The sequence below is a fragment of the Carcharhinus amblyrhynchos genome, chromosome 6 (assembly GCF_965287045.1).
Source record: "Carcharhinus amblyrhynchos chromosome 6, sCarAmb.v2.hapA, whole genome shotgun sequence".
Lineage (NCBI taxonomy): Eukaryota > Metazoa > Chordata > Chondrichthyes > Carcharhiniformes > Carcharhinidae > Carcharhinus > Carcharhinus amblyrhynchos.
The window spans coordinates 110,775,952-110,794,585 of NC_137329.1; the positions used below are offsets into that span (position 1 = coordinate 110,775,952).

General features: G+C 43.3%; 1 protein-coding gene and 1 non-coding gene across 4 annotated transcripts in view; one reads left to right on the plus strand and one right to left on the minus strand.

Moving 5' to 3' along the window:
* LOC145344213 (voltage-gated potassium channel KCNC2-like) overlaps nucleotides 1–18,634 on the plus strand; it is a 148,695-nt gene that overhangs the window by 79,558 nt on the left and 50,503 nt on the right. The gene's annotated exons all lie outside the window — the stretch shown is intronic.
* Nucleotides 2,233–2,424, minus strand: LOC145344597 (U2 spliceosomal RNA). Its single transcript, XR_013886904.1, has one exon. It is a non-coding gene; the product is annotated as a U2 spliceosomal RNA (small nuclear RNA).

Below are 18,634 nucleotides of genomic sequence, written 5' to 3' on the forward strand. Positions count from 1 at the left end.
AATTCCCGTGGCAGGCAGGATCGGAAAATTCCCTGCATGGCTTTGGGTGACAGGGTAGCACAGTGGTTAGCGCTGCTGCCTCACAACGTAAAGGACCTGGGTTCAATTCCATCTTCAGATCACTGTCTGTGTTGAGTTTGCACATTCTCCCCCGTCTGTGTGGGTTTCCTCCGGGTGCTCTGGTTTCCTGCCACAGTCCACAAAATGTGCAGGTTAGACTGATCGGTCATGCTAAATTAACCCTGGTGTCAGGAGATTAGCAGGGTAAATGTGTGGGGTTACAGGAATAGGGCCTGGGTGGGATTGTGGTCGGTGCAGACTTGATGGGCCAAATGGCCTCCTTCTACACTGGAAGGATTCTGTGACAATCACTTTTTCCTCAGTAGTAGAAAAGCTTTTGGAAGTAATAATCCAAAATCAAATTAAAATCACTGAGACAGGTATAGATTAATTAAAGAAAAATATCATGGATTTGTTAAAGACATATCAGAGACTGAAACACTCACAAACACACACACCTTATACAGAGACTGACACACTCACAAACACACACACCTTACACAGAGACTGACACACACACCTTACACAGAGACTGACACACTCACAAACACATACACCTTACATAAAGACTGACACACTCACAAACACACACACCTTACACAGAGACTGACACACTCACCTTACACAGAGACTGACACACTCACAAACACACACACCTTACACAGAGACTGACACACTCACCTTACACAGAGACTGACACACTCACAAACACATACACCTTACACCGAGACTGACACACTCACAAACACACACACCTTACACAGAGACTGACACACTCACAAACACACACACCTTACACAGAGACTGACACACACACCTTACACAGAGACTGACACACTCACAAACACACACACCTTACACAGAGACTGACACACTCACAAACACATACACCTTACACAGAGACTGACACACACACCTTACACAGAGACTGACACACTCACAAACACACACACCTTACACAGAGACTGACACACACACCTTACACAGAGACTGACACACTCACAAACACACACACCTTACACAGAGACTGACACACTCACAAACACACACACCTTACACAGAGACTGACACACTCTCAAACACACACACCTTACACAGAGACTGACACACTCACAAACACACACACCTTACACAGAGACTGACACACTCACAAACACACACACCTTACACAGAGACTGACACACTCACAAACACACACGCCTTACACAGAGACTGACACACTCACAAACACACACACCTTACACAGAGACTGACACACTCACAAACACACACACCTTACACAGAGACTGACACACACACCTTACACAGAGACTGACACACTCACAAACACACACGCCTTACACAGAGACTGACACACTCACAAACACACACACCTTACACAGAGACTGACACACTCACAAACACACACACCTTACACAGAGACTGACACACTCACAAACACACACACCTTACACAGAGACTGACACATTCACAAACACACACACCTTACACAGAGACTGACACACTCACAAACACACACACCTTACACAGAGACTGAAACACTCACAAACACACACACCTTACACAGAGACTGACACACACACCTTACACAGAGACTGAAACACTCACAAACACACACACCTTACACAGAGACTGACACACTCACAAACACACACGCCTTACACAGAGACTGACACATTCACAAACACACACACCTTACACAGAGACTGACACACTCACAAACACACACACCTTACACAGAGACTGACACACTGACAAACACACACACCTTACAGAGACTGAAACACTCACAAACACACACGCCTTACACAGAGACTGAAACACTCACAAACACACCTTACACAGAGACTGACACACTGACAAACACACACACCTTACAGAGACTGAAACACTCACAAACACACACACCTTACAGAGACTGAAACACTCACAAACACACACGCCTTACACAGAGACTGAAACACTCACAAACACACCTTACACAGAGACTGACACACTCACAAACACACACCTTGCACAGAGACTGACACACTCTCAACCACATTTTTTTTTCAAACTTTATTCCAATCCAATCAAGTCAAATTAAACCCAATTCAGAGTCCCAACAAGTTGGGACATTCCCGATCCAAGCTGACAAGACAGGGCTCTCACCTCCTGTCTTGGGCTTGATCTACATGATCCAAGCTGACTGGAGTAGGTGTAGCTCCTCCTCCAGGGCTTGATCTAATTTGCATCTTAGCCAAATGGCCGAGATGCCGCTTTAAAAAATTGCTTCAAATGAAGCTGAAATGTAACCTAATGACTTCAACCAAGTGCAGCATGTCGATACTACACTTGATCTTAGCCAAAAGACCGAGAAGCGACACACTCTCAACCACATACACTTTATACAGAGACTGACACACTCAGAAGCACACACACACACCTTACACAGTGATTGAAACACACACAAACACACACACTTTACACTGAGACTGACATCCTCACAAACACACACACCTTACACAGAGATTGAAACACTCACAAACACACACACCTCAGACCGAGACCTGTTTTGGGTCTTGATGAGGTTACAGGGACGGTTGTTGAGAGCCAGCTGGTTAATGTTCATGTGGGTTTCTAAAAGGCATTTGTGGAAGTATAGCACTGTGAGGCAGTACCTTGGCTTTGGTACACAAATCCTGCAATCAAAAGTGTCATTTTAACCTAAAGTTTTAGGAAGAGCAGTTGGCCATTAACCCCTGGAGCCTGTTCCATCTCCACTCAGTGAGATCATGGCAAATCTGCAACCTAAGGACAGGTTAAATGCTGCCTTTGTTCTGTATCCCTGAGTACATTCTATGTAAAAAAAAAAGTACATCAATCTCGGATTTAAAATTAAAAATTTATCTAATATTGATAGTAGTTTGGTGAAGTGAATTCCAGACCTCTCCTGTCCTTTGTGTGAAGTGTTTTGTAACTTCAAGCCTGAAGTATTGGTTCAAATTTTTGGACTCCACCCATAGTCCTAGAATTGCCAAGTAGCAGAAACAGTTTCTATCCATTTACCTGATTGCTTCCAATTCATATCTTGAAAACTTCAATTAATTTGGGAGAATAGAACCCAAAGTTGTTTAACCGCTTCTTAACTTGACCCTTCACGTCCAAGTATCATTCAAGTAAATTCCTGCTATACTGCCTCATAGAATTCTTACAGTGCAGAAGAAGGCCATTTGAACTATCACATCTGCACTGATAGGGCATCTTACCCAGGCCCTATCCCACATATTTGCCATGCTAATCCCTCTAGCCTACACATCTTGGGATGCCAAGGGGCAATTTAGCCTGGCCAATCCACCTAACCTGTACATCTTTGGAGTGTGGGAAGAAACCAGATCATCCAGAGGAAACCCATGCAGGCACGGAGAGGATGTGCAACCTCCACAGAGACAGTCACCCAACACTGGAATCAAACCCGGGTCCCTGGGAGCTGTGAGGCGGCAATGCTAACAACTGTGCCACCATGCCTTGAAGGCAAATATATTTTTCCTAAGATGTGGTGCTCAGAATTGCTCATGTACTCCAGGCATCGTCTAAGCAGGGCTTTGTGTAGTTGGGACATCACTTCTATCCCCTTGCATTGTAGCCCTGTTAGTATATAGGCCAACCTTCTATAATCTTTTTTGATCATTTTCAGGATCTGTTTATAATATTTCAGTGACCTGCCTGGATTCCTAGTTCCTTTAGACCTCCGCTGTTTCTAGCTTTTTACATTTAAAAAGTGTCCTATTCTACATCTTTCTGATCCAATGTGGGTGAGCTCACATTTCCCCACGTTGAAATCAGTTTGTTTCAGTTTGGCACATTTGCCTGATCTATCAGCATTGTTCTTTTTTGTAATGCTATGCATCCATTTACACCAAACCAGCCCCCCATCCATTGACTCTGTCTATACTTCCCGCTGCCAGCATAATTAAATACCCCACACACCCCGGACATTTTCTCTCCCACCTTCTTCCATCAGGAAGAAGATACAAAATTCTGAGGTCACGTACCAACTGACTCAAGATCAGCTTCTTCCCTGCTGCTGTCAGACTTTTGAATGGACTTACCTTGCATTAAGTTAATCTTTCTTTATAGCCTAGTTATGGCTGTAACACTACATTCTGCACTGTCTCATTTCCTTCTCTATGAATGGCATGTTTTGTCTGTATAGCACGCAAGAAACAATACTTTTCACTGTACGCTAATACATTTGACAATAATAAATCAAATCATCAGTGAATTTGAATATACAGCTTTCGGCCCCTTCATCTAAGTTATTAATTAATACAGTGAGTGTATGAAACTCCATTACGGATCCTTGTGAAACACCACTGGACACATGTCGCCAGTTAGAATACTTGTTGTCTATCCATACTCTCTGGCTTCTATTGTTCAGACAATTTCCTCACCAGGTCAACATAATTTTTGCACTGGACCTACCTCAGGACTCTGCTATGACGAATCAAAAATCAGCTCAGTTCCAACAGGTTCCATTTACAAACAGTGCGCTTCAGACAAAATCCTATTCCTGAGATACCATCTGGTAAGCGTTATGACCTTGCAGGCACTGACACACATTGCAAAGTGATGAGCTTTTCAAGATTCAGAAGGTTGGAGTGGGTCACCTCCATTTTGAGGTTCCTTCACAGCTCCCAGATCCCCCACTAGGGCTTCAGGCCTTTCAGAACTTAAAGCCCTGATAGGGTCACCTCTTTCAAAAGCTGCCCACTCTCCTTAATCGGATGATAACACAAAGGTACGTTCTTAATTGACTGCCTCCCAGAAGACTTTCCCCATTAGTGCACTCCAATCCACGTGGGTCAAATCCAGGGAATGGTCCTGACTCCTGAAATTTTCCAACGTGTGGAAGAATCTGCCCATTGATTCCATGGTGCATTCTTTGACACCAGAGGGGCAGCACAGGAAGAGAGAGGAATTCTCTCTTTGTTACACAAGACTGGCAGAGGGATATATAGGGCCTCTTGGCTGCAATCTATGACTCCTTGGACCTTCAAGAATTCTCCCACTCCATTAAGCAGCTGCAGACTGTCATGCTGCCATTGATTGTCCACAGGGAAGGTAAGATTACAAACTCTAGCAAGCAATGTGGCTCCGATTTTATTAATGTCTCTGTACTGAATTCATCAGTTATAATATTTATCTGGAAGTAACAATGGGAAATGGGGCAAGGACAGAAGGAATGGGGATTGCATGAAGGAACTCCATCCAATTTTTTGATCACATTCACTCAGTTTATACCCATTAATTGGACAGAACTATTGGAAAATTGTTTGTTTCTTTGTTAGTGTCGCAAATAGACTTACATTAACGCTGCAATGAAGTTACTGTGAAAATCCCCATGTCGCCCCATTCCAGCGCCTGAGGAAGAATTTAGCATGCCCAGTGCACCTAACCAGCACACTTTTCGGGCTGTGGAAGGAAACTGGAGCACCCAGATGAAACCCACGCAGACAGGGGAAGAACGTGCAGACTCTGCACAGTTAGTGATCCAAGCTGGGAATCGAATTCAGGTCCCCTGGTACTGTGGGACGGGAGTGCTAACCATTGTGCCACCGTGCCGCCCACAGCTCGGTCAGACTTATGTCAGGTGTACTATGGTGAAAAATTGCCATATATATTCACCTTGCAAGAACTGATTGCTGGATGGCAGTGTTAACCACAGTGTTCCCCCATGCTATCACCTGAATGGTGTAAGATGAGTATTACTGAAAAAGAGACGTGTCGAAGCTTTTCATCTTGCACTCATCAGGACGCAATGAAAGAAAACCAATACAAGGGAAAACAACAACATATGCTGCACAAGAAGAGAATGCTGATTGGTGGCAAGTATACTCTGATTTCCTCTACAAAGAACAGGGCCTGTGTATTCAAATATGCAACACCCATACATATACACTGCAAATCCCTCTGACAATCTTAAATTGGTTGTCAGTGTAATTCTTAGCGTATTGAGGATTCTGTAGCAAATGTTATCCAATCACAGAATCACACCTAATGTTGGACACTATATTTGAGTTTGGCAAACAAAGACTGGTTGGGTACATCTATATCATGCCCATTGTGGACAGAATGAACACATACACACCTTGCGTCTGTTTCAGATCAACAAAATTAGTGACATTCATCCATTGATTCATTTCGCAGGGCAATACTTTGAGTAATCAGGGCCAAATTTGGTTTAAATTTCAAGCAATGCTTGGGCAGTTATCTGGCAGTTACCATCAACTGGTGCATTCTCCATGACAATGCCTCTACCAATCAGTCTTTTTGCCAACCAATCAGCATTCTCTTCTTGGTGTGCTGAATTAGTTTTCCCTATATGTTGGTATTCGTGCAAAGTATCCTGATGAGTGCAGGATGAAAAGCTCCGACATGTCACCAATAGTCAGGTTCTGTACTACCCTGGCTATCTGTATACAATTGATCATTTTCCTCTTCAATATGAATATTGGGTTAGTCATGAAATTAAAATTAAGATTTAATATTTATCCCTAGGGTTTCATATAAGAAAACTAAATCAGAATTTAAAAACAAAATTTACATTACCCCGTTCAAAAGATACAGTTATCCGAAACAGGATCACAGTATGCAGTGAATTCCAATTAAACAACTCCTAGTCCAATGATTCAAATGCTACTCGCAGACTAAGATAAACTACTACAACTACTTAAATCAACTATATTTACAATAACACAATTTGAACTATAATATGTTTTGTCATTAACAATTACGTAGAATTGTTAATTGGGACTGCAGTTGTTTACAATTTACGTAGAATTGTTAATTGGGACTGCAATTGTTTACAATTTACGTAGATGATTTGGAGTTGGGGACCAAGTGTAGACTGTCAAAGTTCGCAGGTGACACAAAGATGAATGGGAGAGCAAAGTATGCATGGGACACTGAAAGTCTGCAAAATGGATATAGTTAGTCTAAGTGGGTGGGCAAGGGTCTGGCAGATGGAGTACAATGTTAGCAAATGTGAGGTCATCCATTTTGGTAGAAGTAACAGTAAAATGGACCATTATTTAAATGGTAAAAAATTGCAGCATGCTGTTGTGCAGAGGGACCTGGGTACCCTTGTGCATAAATCTCAAAAAGTTGGTTTGTAGGTGCAGCAGGTAATTAAGAAAGCAAATGGAATTTTGTCCTTCATTGCTAGAGAGATGGAGTTTAAAAACAGGGATGTTATTGCGCAGCTGTATAAGGTGCTGGTGAGGCCACACCCAGAGTACAGTGTACAGTTTTGATCTTCTTACTTGAAAAAGGATATACTAGCACTGGAGGGGGTGCAGAAGTGATTCACTGGGTTGATTCCCGAGTTAAGAAGGTTGGCTTATGAGGAGAGACTGAATAGACTGGCACTCTGCTCATTGGAATTTAGAAGAATGAGGGTGGATCTTATAGAAACATATATCATTATGAAGGGAATGGATAAGACAGAAACAAGGGGGTTGTTTCCACTGACGGGTGAAACCAGAACTAGGGGGAATGCTCAAAATAAGGGGGAGCAGATTTAGGAGTGAGTTGAGAAAGAACCTCTTCACCCAAAGTGTTGTCAATCTGTGGAATTCCCTGCCCAGTGAAGCAGTTGAGGCTACTCGGTGAATGCTTTTAAGGCAAAGATAAATAGATTTTTGAATAATAAAGGAATTAAGGGTTATGGTGAGCTGGCGGGTAAGTGGAGCTGAGTCCACAAAAAGATCAGCCATGATCTTATTGAATGGCAGAGCAGCCTTGAGGGGCCAAATGGCCTACTCCTGCTGCTAGTTCTTATGCTCTAATTGGATTGATACCTAGGGAGAAGTTTTGCTCCGCTATTTTACATACAGGAATCTAAATTTCCCCACAAGTTATGGAATTTAACTCGACAGAGTGCGACTTACATTCCTGACAGCTTCCACAGCCAGCAGTCAGCCTGACAGACAGTTCCAATTCCAAAGTGAATGTCTGAACTCTGACGTTGGGGAGCGTCATGTCCAACGAGTGGATCCAATCCCAGAGGGGAGTTTTGACTCTGGTGGTGGTGGGGGAGGGGGCGAACGGGGGGGGTGGAATACGGGGGCAGTCGGAGGGTGGAGAGTGGAGCATGATTTGTGTGCGTAGGTCCAACGGTTAGGCAGCTTCAGAAGTTGAGAGGAGAAGCACTCTTGCTCCTCTTGTTTCACAAAGAGGACTGTGAAGACTCTTAGCTTCTCCCCAAGCTTGTCCTTGCCTCACTGTGGCTGCCGGGTTACCCACAGTCCAGGAAACCCAGCCAAAACTTGCAAAGCCAGCCAAATCTGTGACTCACGGCCTTGTTAACATATTGAAAATACCAAACCTGCCCACCCCTATGCACTGCCTCAGCAAGCCACAGGAGCTGTCCACTGGAGCTGTTTTCCCAACATATTTGGAATTTTTGCCTACTTCATCTACCACGAGCAGTTCAATCCCACCAGTTTTGCCTGTTTTAAATTCATCCCTTAACACTGGTCACCAGAATTTAAATGATCATAAACTCAACAATAAGCTACATCACTGGAGGCTTTCTTTTGTCAAAGTTTTCAGGATCCTCCACTAATGATGCTTTTTACATATTGGGAGACTGCAAAAATCACAGATACATTACCCGCTAATTCTCATCCATTATAGACAGAAACCAAAACAGCAAACATACGCTTGCGGTTATCAAGAGAGTCCTAAAACCGACAGCCCATTAATGATCCTGAAACCTTTCAGCATCGCCCTTATGCAGTTACTTAGCACATTTTTAATTTACTCTGAGATACTGGGAGAAATTTCCCAAGACCTAATATCGTCACATTAACAGGGTTTTTCTTAGCAACTGCATAATAATAGATCCAAAGCCCAAGATGACAATACGGACTCAGCGAGGCTAGGTTTACAGTCTCTGATCAATGTCTCACTGATAGACTTCCTGACTCTTAGTAATTTGAGCATAAAAGCAAGCATGCTCTCCCAAGTGGTTGGTGAACATCAGATAATCATTCTTTCTCTGTTTGGGATTGGGCAATGGCAGGTCACCTTCACTTGCTCAATTCTCTTTCTTCTTATCTCTGGCTGACCTTGCACTGGAGAAATTGAAAGACTTGGCTGGATCACCCCCATGAATGGTCCCATAGAATCTCGAAACCCTACAGTGCAAAGGAGGCCATTCGGCCCATCAATTCTGCATCAACCACAACCCCACCCGGACCCTATCCCCGTAACCCCACGTTTTTACTCTGCTAATCCCCCTGACACTAGGGTCAACTTAGCATGGCCAATCAACCTAACCCACACTTCTTTGGACAGTGGGAGGAAACCGAGCACCCGGAGGAAATCCAAGCAGACACAGGGAGAATATACAAACTCCACACAGACAGTGACCCAAGGCTGGAATTGAACCTGGGTCCCTGGTGCTGTGAGGTAGCAGTGCTAACCACTGTGCCATCGTGCCGCCCACTTTACCATTCCGCAGTAATGTTTATTGGCAGCCCCCTTTTCTTTTCCAAGAAGAGCCCAACAATCCCACATCTGCTTTGGAAAGCCACATTCCATCGTCCTCCTTCCCAACCTAGTGTTGCAGTGGGGAGGTGGCAATGTAGTCGTACAGTCACTGTACCAGTGATCCACAGATCCTGGGTAATGGTCTGGGGACCCAGTTTCGAATCCCACCATGGTAGATAGTGAAATGTGAACTCAATAACAATCTGGACTCAAAAGTTTAATGGTGGCCAATGAATTATTGTCGATTGTCATAAAAACTCAGCTGGTTCATTAATGTCCTTTAGAGAAGGAAATCTGTCGTCATTACTGGTCTGGCTAACATGTGACTCCAGATCCACAAGCAATGTTGTTGACTCTGAATTGGCCTAGCAAGACTCTCAGTTCATGGGCAATTAGGGATGGGCAATAAATGCTGTCCCAGCAAGCATCACCCTTGTCCCATGGATGAATAGAAAAAAATTAGCGACCATAGCACGCTTTGCATTCTCTAAACTTTTGCATTTTAAACTTTTACAGCCTTTTGTGAACCTTATCTTTTAACCCTCTCTCAAAATGTTGAAAACTTTCTTGAGCATTCTTCTAAGAAGGTTTTGTAAATCCAAAGCCAGCGAAAAGCTTTGTTCTGGTAACTTCTGTGCTTCCAATGAAAAATGTATGAACTTAAGTACTCCTGAATACAACAACTTGAATTTCTATGGCACACTTAATGTTGTAAAGTGTCCCTTGGGCACCTCACAGAAGTATCATCAAACAACATTTGACAGCATAAAGAAGGTACAGTTTCAGGTGGCCTAACCAATCAAAGGTTAATGTAAACCTGTGGAGAGAGAACAGAGCTAACGTTTCAAGTCTTGTGTCGAAACTTTGGCTCTATTCTCTCTCCACAGATGCTGTTAGACTTGGTGAGATTTTGCAGCACTTTCTGTTTCAGAGTCCAGTATCCACAATAATTTGCTCTTAGATTAGTAAATCTGCTTGTTGCATGTCACATAAGTAAATGTGTCTCAAAATGGTAACTGATCATCACAAAGGAGTTTTATCAATAACACTGCTGAGAAGGTTCAAAACACAATGATATCTGGCTTCTTCTTTTGATCTGAGACCAAACGGCACTTAACCCAAAGGTGAGGATCAATTTTCTTTGATTGACACCAGCTGCTTTTGTACAAAACAGAGCTCCCATTCTAACCGGACACTAAAGCCATGAAGATAACCCCAGTGATATTGTTGCAAATTTAATACATGGCTAAGGAGATTGCTGGTGTCAACAGTGCTTGCTTGAATAATTTTCACAAGAGCATTATTCATCTCAATTTAGCCATTGAAAGAATCACAAAGGAAAGGTCATGAGGATATTTCAGAACTATTGCAAAAAGCTATAAGCTCTGTAAGTCCCCCAAGGACCCATTCTTGAAACCTCCACACGTTCTTATTTCTCATCTATATTTTGCTCCTTAGTGATATCTTATGAAAACACAATCTCCCGTCTCGCATGCACTCTGATGACACCCATCTCTATTCCACCACCATCCCCCACCGCCTCTCATTTCTCACACTGGCCACCTGACATCCTCTGTAGGTGAAATGTCCTCTAATTAAATATTGAGAAGACCAAAGCTACTGTCTTCAGTCCCTCACACAAATCCCATTCCCCAGCCACTAACTTCATCCCTCTTCCAAACCATTGTCTGAGGCTAACCAGGCTGCTTAAAACATTTTTGATTTGATTTGACTTGATTTGATTTATTATTGTCACATGCATTAACATACAATGAAAATTATTATTTTTTGCATGCTATACAGACAAAACATAGCATTCATAGAGAAAGGAAATGAGAGAGTGCAGAATGTAGTGTTACAGTCATAACTAGGTGTAGAGAAAGATCAACTTAATGCAAGTCCTTTCAAAAGTCTGACAACGGCAGGGAAGAAGCTGTTCTTGAGTCAGTTGGTACGTAACCTCAGATTTTTGTATCTTTCTTCTGAAGGAAGAAAATGGAAGAGAGAATGTCCAGGGTGTGTGGGGTCCTTAATTATGCTGGCAGCTTTGCCGAGGCAGCAGAAAGTGTAGGAAGAGTCAATGGATGGGAAGCTGGTTTGCATAATGAATTGGGCTACATTCACAACCTTTTGTAGTTCCTTGCGGTCTTGGCTAGAGCAGGAGCCATATCAAGCTGTGATACAACCAGAAAGAATGCTTTCTATGGTACATCTGTAAAAGTTGGTGAGAGTCGTAGCTGACATCACAAATTCCATTAGTCTTCTGAGGGAATAAAGGCATTGATGGGCTTTCTTAACTATAGTGTTGGCATAGTGGGGACCAGGACAGGTTGTTGGTGATCTGGGTACCTAAAAACTGGAAGCTCTTGACCCTTTCTACTTCATCCCCATTGATGTAGACAGGGGCATGTTCTCCTTTACGTTTCCTGAAGTCGATGGCAATCACCATTGACATCAACATTGACGTCCTATTTGATCCTCTGAGTTGACCTACTAGCCACACATCCTCTTTGTCACTGTGAGCACCTTCTTCTATCTCCATTGCATTGCTGATCTCCTTTGCTGCTGGAACTCTCATGAATGCTTTTGTTACTTTGTGATTGGAATATTACAAACCTTTCCTAGTAACCTCAAAATTCACTGCAACCTCTGACATCACTGTAAACTCTGACATCTCTACAACCTCTGACATCTCCACAACCTCTGACATCTCTGGATCCTCTGACATCACTGTAAACTCTGACATCTCTACAACCTCTGACATCTCCACAACCTCTGACATCTCTGGATCCTCTGACATCACTGTAACCTCTGACATCACTGTAACCTCTGACATCACTGTAAACTCTGACATCTCTACAACCTCTGACATCTCTGGATCCTCTGAGGTCACTGGAACCCCTGAGACCCCTGCAATCTCTCATATCTCTGCACTGTTCTAATTCTGGCTTTTTGCACGTTCTGCTCTTCTTTCATCTCCATTGGCAGTTGTGTTTTCTACTGTAAGGGCCCTAAGATTTGAAATTCCTTCCCTAAATCTTCCTGCCTCACTATCTCACTCTGTCACCCCTCATCACTCTTTTAAACATACCTACTTGCCCAGACTTTTTTTAGTCACCTGGCCCAGCATGTCTTCGGGTGGCTATCTGTGTCAAATTCCATTTGATAATCGCTCCTGTGAATTCCCTGGGTAAGTTTCACCACATTAAAGATCTAAATATAAGTTGCTGTTGTATTGAAAGCAATGATCCTTTAAGTGCATGGCCACAGCTGGGTCAGCGATCAGGAGAGCAGCTGCTGTTGATGTAGAGACAATGTGGTCCACTGCCTTAACATGGTAAAACCTTGTTTTTCAATCTCTGGTAATGCACCATTAAAAAGCAGAGATTCAGAGATGTTGCAGCGTTGCAGAAGACACTGGGATCAATGATTGCAATCTAGAATCAAAATCCAGAAGTATTGCGCAAGTCGAAGCATAGGAATAGATGACTCTAAAGTTGCTGCCAGTCAGTTATCTCAAAATGCTTCTGGTGAGTGTCAAACTAAGTTTTCCCGAAGTACGTAAGCCTCACAGCTAGAATAAAGCATGCTCATAGAATCCTCAGAGTACAGAAGAAGGCCATTCGGCCCATCGAGTCTGCATCAGACACAGCATCTTCCCCCAGGCCCACGCGCTGCCCGATCTCCCATAACCCTCTGTCCTATTCCTGTAACCCCATGCACTTACCATGACTAATTCACCAAACCGACACAGCTTTGGACTGTGGGAGGAAACCGGAGCAGCCGGAGGAAGCCCATGTAATCACAGAGAAAATGTGCAAACTCCACACTGACAGCAACCCAAGGGTTTATGATGGAAGGAAGGTCATTGATGAAACATTGAAGATGGTTGGGCCTAGGACACTACGCAGGTCCTTGGTGCTATGACGCAGCAGTGAAAACCACTGTGCCACCATGAATTCCGAATATATAGGCTATTCACATCACACTGAGATCTAAGTATACATCTTGATGAAAAGTATGAAAAACAGAAGATCTTTTAGAATGAAAATACTTTAGATTGCCTATCACTTAGACATGGAACCTGAGAAAGATCATGCCCAGATGGAACTGGTTTGTTCTGCTTTTCCAGTTAGAAAGGTATTTAACATTTCATTCACCAGATCCAACAATATGTACACAGCTGTGCAGACTTTGCTTCTCTCCACAAAATTATGTCAAGCGATGCTTACTGTTTCTTTTCCCTTTGTGGGTGGCCTTCAGTAGGCAGTGCTGCGCCTCAGTTGGTGCTCCACGCCACTGATAAACCCACTTAACTACACACAAGCCACAAAGCACAGGAGGATGGCACAGTGGCATATCGTGTTAAAGAAATGCCACAAATGCACTTACATTCATAACATTTGTAATTGTGCATTTCCTAACCAAATTAATGTAAAAAAAATGTTTTCCCTATTACCATGGTTAAAAAAAAGCAGAATTCAGTTTTGTGTGCACTCTGAAAATGGAACAGTTTTAGTTAAAATGTACATCTCAAGTTCTACATCCTATCCTATTTTCACAAAGTGCCAAGGATAAAACAAAAGACAATTTCCCGTCACTCCTTTAACGCGTGAGGCACTGGCTGAAGTGTTTCGGAGATTTGTCTCCTGCCCCTCATCCCCTTCCATGGGTTTGTCTTGCTGCACTTCTTGGTGTTGCATGCAATATACCTTTATTTTTGATTTGATTTGATTCAATTTATCATTGTCACATGTATTAACATACAGTGAAAAGTGTTGTTTCTTGCGCTATAAAGACAAAGCATACCATTCATAGCGAGTGCAGAATGCAGTGCTACAGTCATAACTAGGGCGTAGAGAGAGATCAACTTAATGCAAGGGAAGTCCATTCAAAAGTCTGACTGCATCAGGAAGAAGCTGTTCTTGAGTCAGTTGGTATGTGACCTCAGATTTTTGTATCTCTTCTCCAAAGGAAGAAGGTGGAAGAGAGGATGTTGGGGAGCGTGGAATCCTTAATTATGCTGTCTGCTTTACCAAGGCAACAGGAAGTATAGACGGAGTCAATGGATGGGAGGCTGGTTTACGTGATGAACTGGGCTACGTTCATGATTTTTTGTATTTCCTTGCGGTCTTAGGCAGAGCAGGAGCCATACCAAGCTGTTATACAACCAGAAAGAATGCTTTCTATGGTACATCTGTAAAAGTTGGTGAGAATCACAGCTGTCATGCCAAACTTCCTTAGTCTTTTGAGAAAGTAGAGGCAGTGGTGGGCTTTCTTAACCATACTGTCAGCGTGGGGCTGTTCAGGGCAGGTTGTTGGTGATCTGGGCACCTAAAAACTTGAAGCTCTTCCCACTTTCTTCCAACTTGCTGATTCTGTCGGGCTGCAGCATTGTGGTCCAATCATCAGAAGTGTTTTTGTCAGCTATCTGTTCCCCTAGATTTCAGCCTCACAAATGCACATTATTGTTGCCCCATTTTTGTGAGGTTCTTTCAGTGTATTGACAGCCATGTTTAGATTGGGAATTGATGGTTAGAACTTTACCGGCGCATCTGCCCGAGGTTTGTACGATCCCTCCTGAGGCCAACAGAGAATGTCATTCTCTGAGCCGAGCCTGCCCCCGGAATCTGTGTGAAGGTGCCAGTAAAAGTCTGGCCGATGTGTCCCAGAAGCCAACTTTGTGCCCTGTCTTTTCCAGAAATAGTTGTGCAGCCCTGACTGCCTCCCCAGAATACAAATCCCAAGTTGCTTAATTTTTGATTTCCAACTGAGTGTGAGGGAGAGGCAAAAGAGGAAAATGTGTTACTCTTGCAATGGATTCATGCACTGTGACTCATGTTGGCGCTCAGAAGCATCCAATGGTACAGAATGGATGCTGCCTAGGTTTCGTTCAATGGCTGATGGTCTAGTTCCAGGAGCCAGTGAAAATCTGAGGACAAAGATGCGTGGGTTAGGTTGATTAGCCATGCTAAATTGACCCTAGTGTCAGACGATTAGAATGGGTAAATATGCGGGGCTATGGGAAACGAAATTGGGTGGGAGTGTGGTCAGTGCAGACTCAATGGGCCAAATGGCCTCCTTCTGCACTGTAGGGATTCTATGATTCTATGACAGATCCCTCAAGGAGCAGTCATCTTTTGCATTGAACGTCGCTAAGATCTGCTGTGTTCTTGTAACAATACAAGTCCTTGGGCTCACTTGCTGTATAAGACACAAGGCACTAATTACTCGTGAGGGATTTAGCGCATTGCAGGTTAATTTATTAAGACCAGGCACATGAGAACAATCTTTCATTGTTGTGAATCTTGAAGCACTAGTCGCTGTTGTTCACTCTGCTGCCTGAAGCAAAATTGGAACTAACATTGGAACACACAGCACATACAACAGTTCTCTTCTAGTGGTTTATACAGAGACATGCTCATCTTTAAAGGTATACTACAACAAGATCCAGATAGATGATGGGATGTATAACAAAAATACCCACTGTGCTGTTAAAATTCCTGAGCTGTGGTTTCCTGCTTCTGCTGCTATTCCTCCTCTGAAGTATCAAGTATTAGTTTTGATTCAGCCTCTATACTGCGGCAATCACCAAAAGATCTCTCCATTAGCCGATACGTTTTTTTGTCCACCATTGCAGCTCAGTTATCTTAGTCTGGTATTGTTGCGACACCTTCAAAGAGAAGAAAATAATAATAAGTGGGATTTTAAAAAGTCTTGAGTCAACCTATACGTGATAGATTAATTTCTGCTTAACTACCAAGCAACAACCCAGAAAGAGCGCTAATGCCTGTTCCATGTGTTATTTTGCACGAGGAATATTTGCTCTCACGAACATATTGGGTAGAAAAGGTTTAATCCTTGGCGCACAGTAATGCAGTCATTGTCAGCAGTTTCTCAATTCAAGCTCGACAGGGTTGCAAGTTTCTGTTAATTGCTGTTTGTGGGAGCATGTGTCTAAACTGTTGTTGCATTTGCTATATGACAAAAGTGACTCCATTTCTGAAGTACTTAAAAGTTCTTTGAAACCTCCTGTGGACATGAATAGTGCAATGTAAATTAAATCTTTTCTTCCTTCTTCCTTGCCCGATGTGTAATCGATACAGAAGTCAGTTGTTCACTTTGAGGACACGCTCCATCATGTTGCACAGTCACCATGATCTCCAACAGATCTAGCAGCTTAAAACTGGACATCCAAGAGGTCACCACCAACTGTCGAATTGTACTCAACTACAATCTGTGGACGTATGGTCTGACACATCTACCATTAGCTTCAAGCCAGGGATTAATCCTGATTCAATAAAGAGTGCAGGAGAGCATGCCAAGAGTGAAGCCAGACATACCAAAAAATGAGGTGTCAACTGATAGGTATGACACAGGACTACTTGCATGCCAAACGGCATAAGAGCCGGTAATAGAGCTAAGTGATTCCATAACCAACAGATAATATCGAAACTCTGCAATCCTGCCCATATCCAGTCGCAAATAATGGTAGACAATTAATCAACCAACAAGACAAGGAGACTCCACAATAATCCCCATCTCAATAATAGGGGAGCATTACATATCAGTGCAAAAGGCCGAAACATTTGCAACAATCTTCAGCAAAAAGCTCCAGGTGGGTGATCCATCTTTCCCTCTTCCTGTGGTCCTCAGCATCACAGTCTTCAGACAATATGATTCACTGCACATGTTATCCTGAAATGGCTGAAGGCACTGGATACTACAAAGGTTATAGGCCCTAACAGCATTCTAGCAATAGTACTAAAGACTTGCGCCACAAAAGTAGGTGCCCTCTTAGCCAAGTCGTTCCAGTACAGCTACAACACTGGAATTTACTTGGCAATATGGAAAATTGCCCAGGTATATCCTGTGCACAAAAAAGCAGATCAGCCCAAGTTGGCTTACTACTGTTCCATCAGTCTATTCCTGGTGATCAGTGAAGTTATGGAAGGGGTCGTCGATGGTGCTATAAAGAGGCATAAGCTCAGCAATCACCTGCCCATTGATTCCATCAGGGCCACTCAGCTCCTGACCTTATTAAAGCTTTGGACAAAAGAGCTGAACTCCAGAAGTGAAGTGGCAGTGACTGCCTTTGACATTAAGGCAGCATTTGACTGAATGTGACATCAAAGCTGGAGTCAATGGGAATCATGGGGAAAGCTCACCACCACACTCATACCTAGCACAAAGGAAGATGGTTATGGTTGTTGGAGGTTAATCATCTCAGTTCCAGGACATCACCACATGAATTCCTCAGGGCAGTGTTCTCGGCCCAACCATCTTCAGCTGCTTCATCAATGACCTTCCTTCCATCGTAAAGTCAGAAATGGAGATGTTCACTGATGATTGCACAATGTTTAGCATCATTCAGATCTTCTCAGATACTGAAACAATCCATGTCCACTTGCTGCACAACCTGAACATCAATCAGGCCTCAGCGGCTACGTGATGAGTAATATTGTCCCCACACAACTCCAAGCAATGGCTATCTCCAGCAGAAGAGAATCCAATCTCCTCCCCATAACCTCCATCACCAAATCCCTCCCCCACTCCCCCCAACCCCTCGCCACTATCAACTTCCTGAGGGTTTACACTGACTAAAAAAATGAACTGGACCAGTAAATATTGTGGCTACAAGAACAGTTCAGAGGGTAGGAATTCTGTGGAGAGTAACTCTGTTCCTGACTCCCTAAAACCTGTCCACTGTCTAAAAGACACAAGCCAGGACTGTGATGAAATACTCTTCACTTGCCTGGATGAGTACAGCTCCAACAGTGAAGAAGATTGAGAACATCCAGGACAAAGCATCCCATTTGATTGGCAGTACCTCTAACATCCATTCTCTTCACCACTGATGCAGATGGGCAGCAATGTGTACAAGGTGTAGAAAGCACTGCTGCAACTCACCAAGGCTCCTATGACAGCACCTTCCAAATCCCGGAATCTCCGCCATCTAGGAGGATAAGAAAAGCAGAAGCATAGGAACACCACCACCTACAAGTTCCCCTGCAAGCCACCCACCATCCTGACTGGA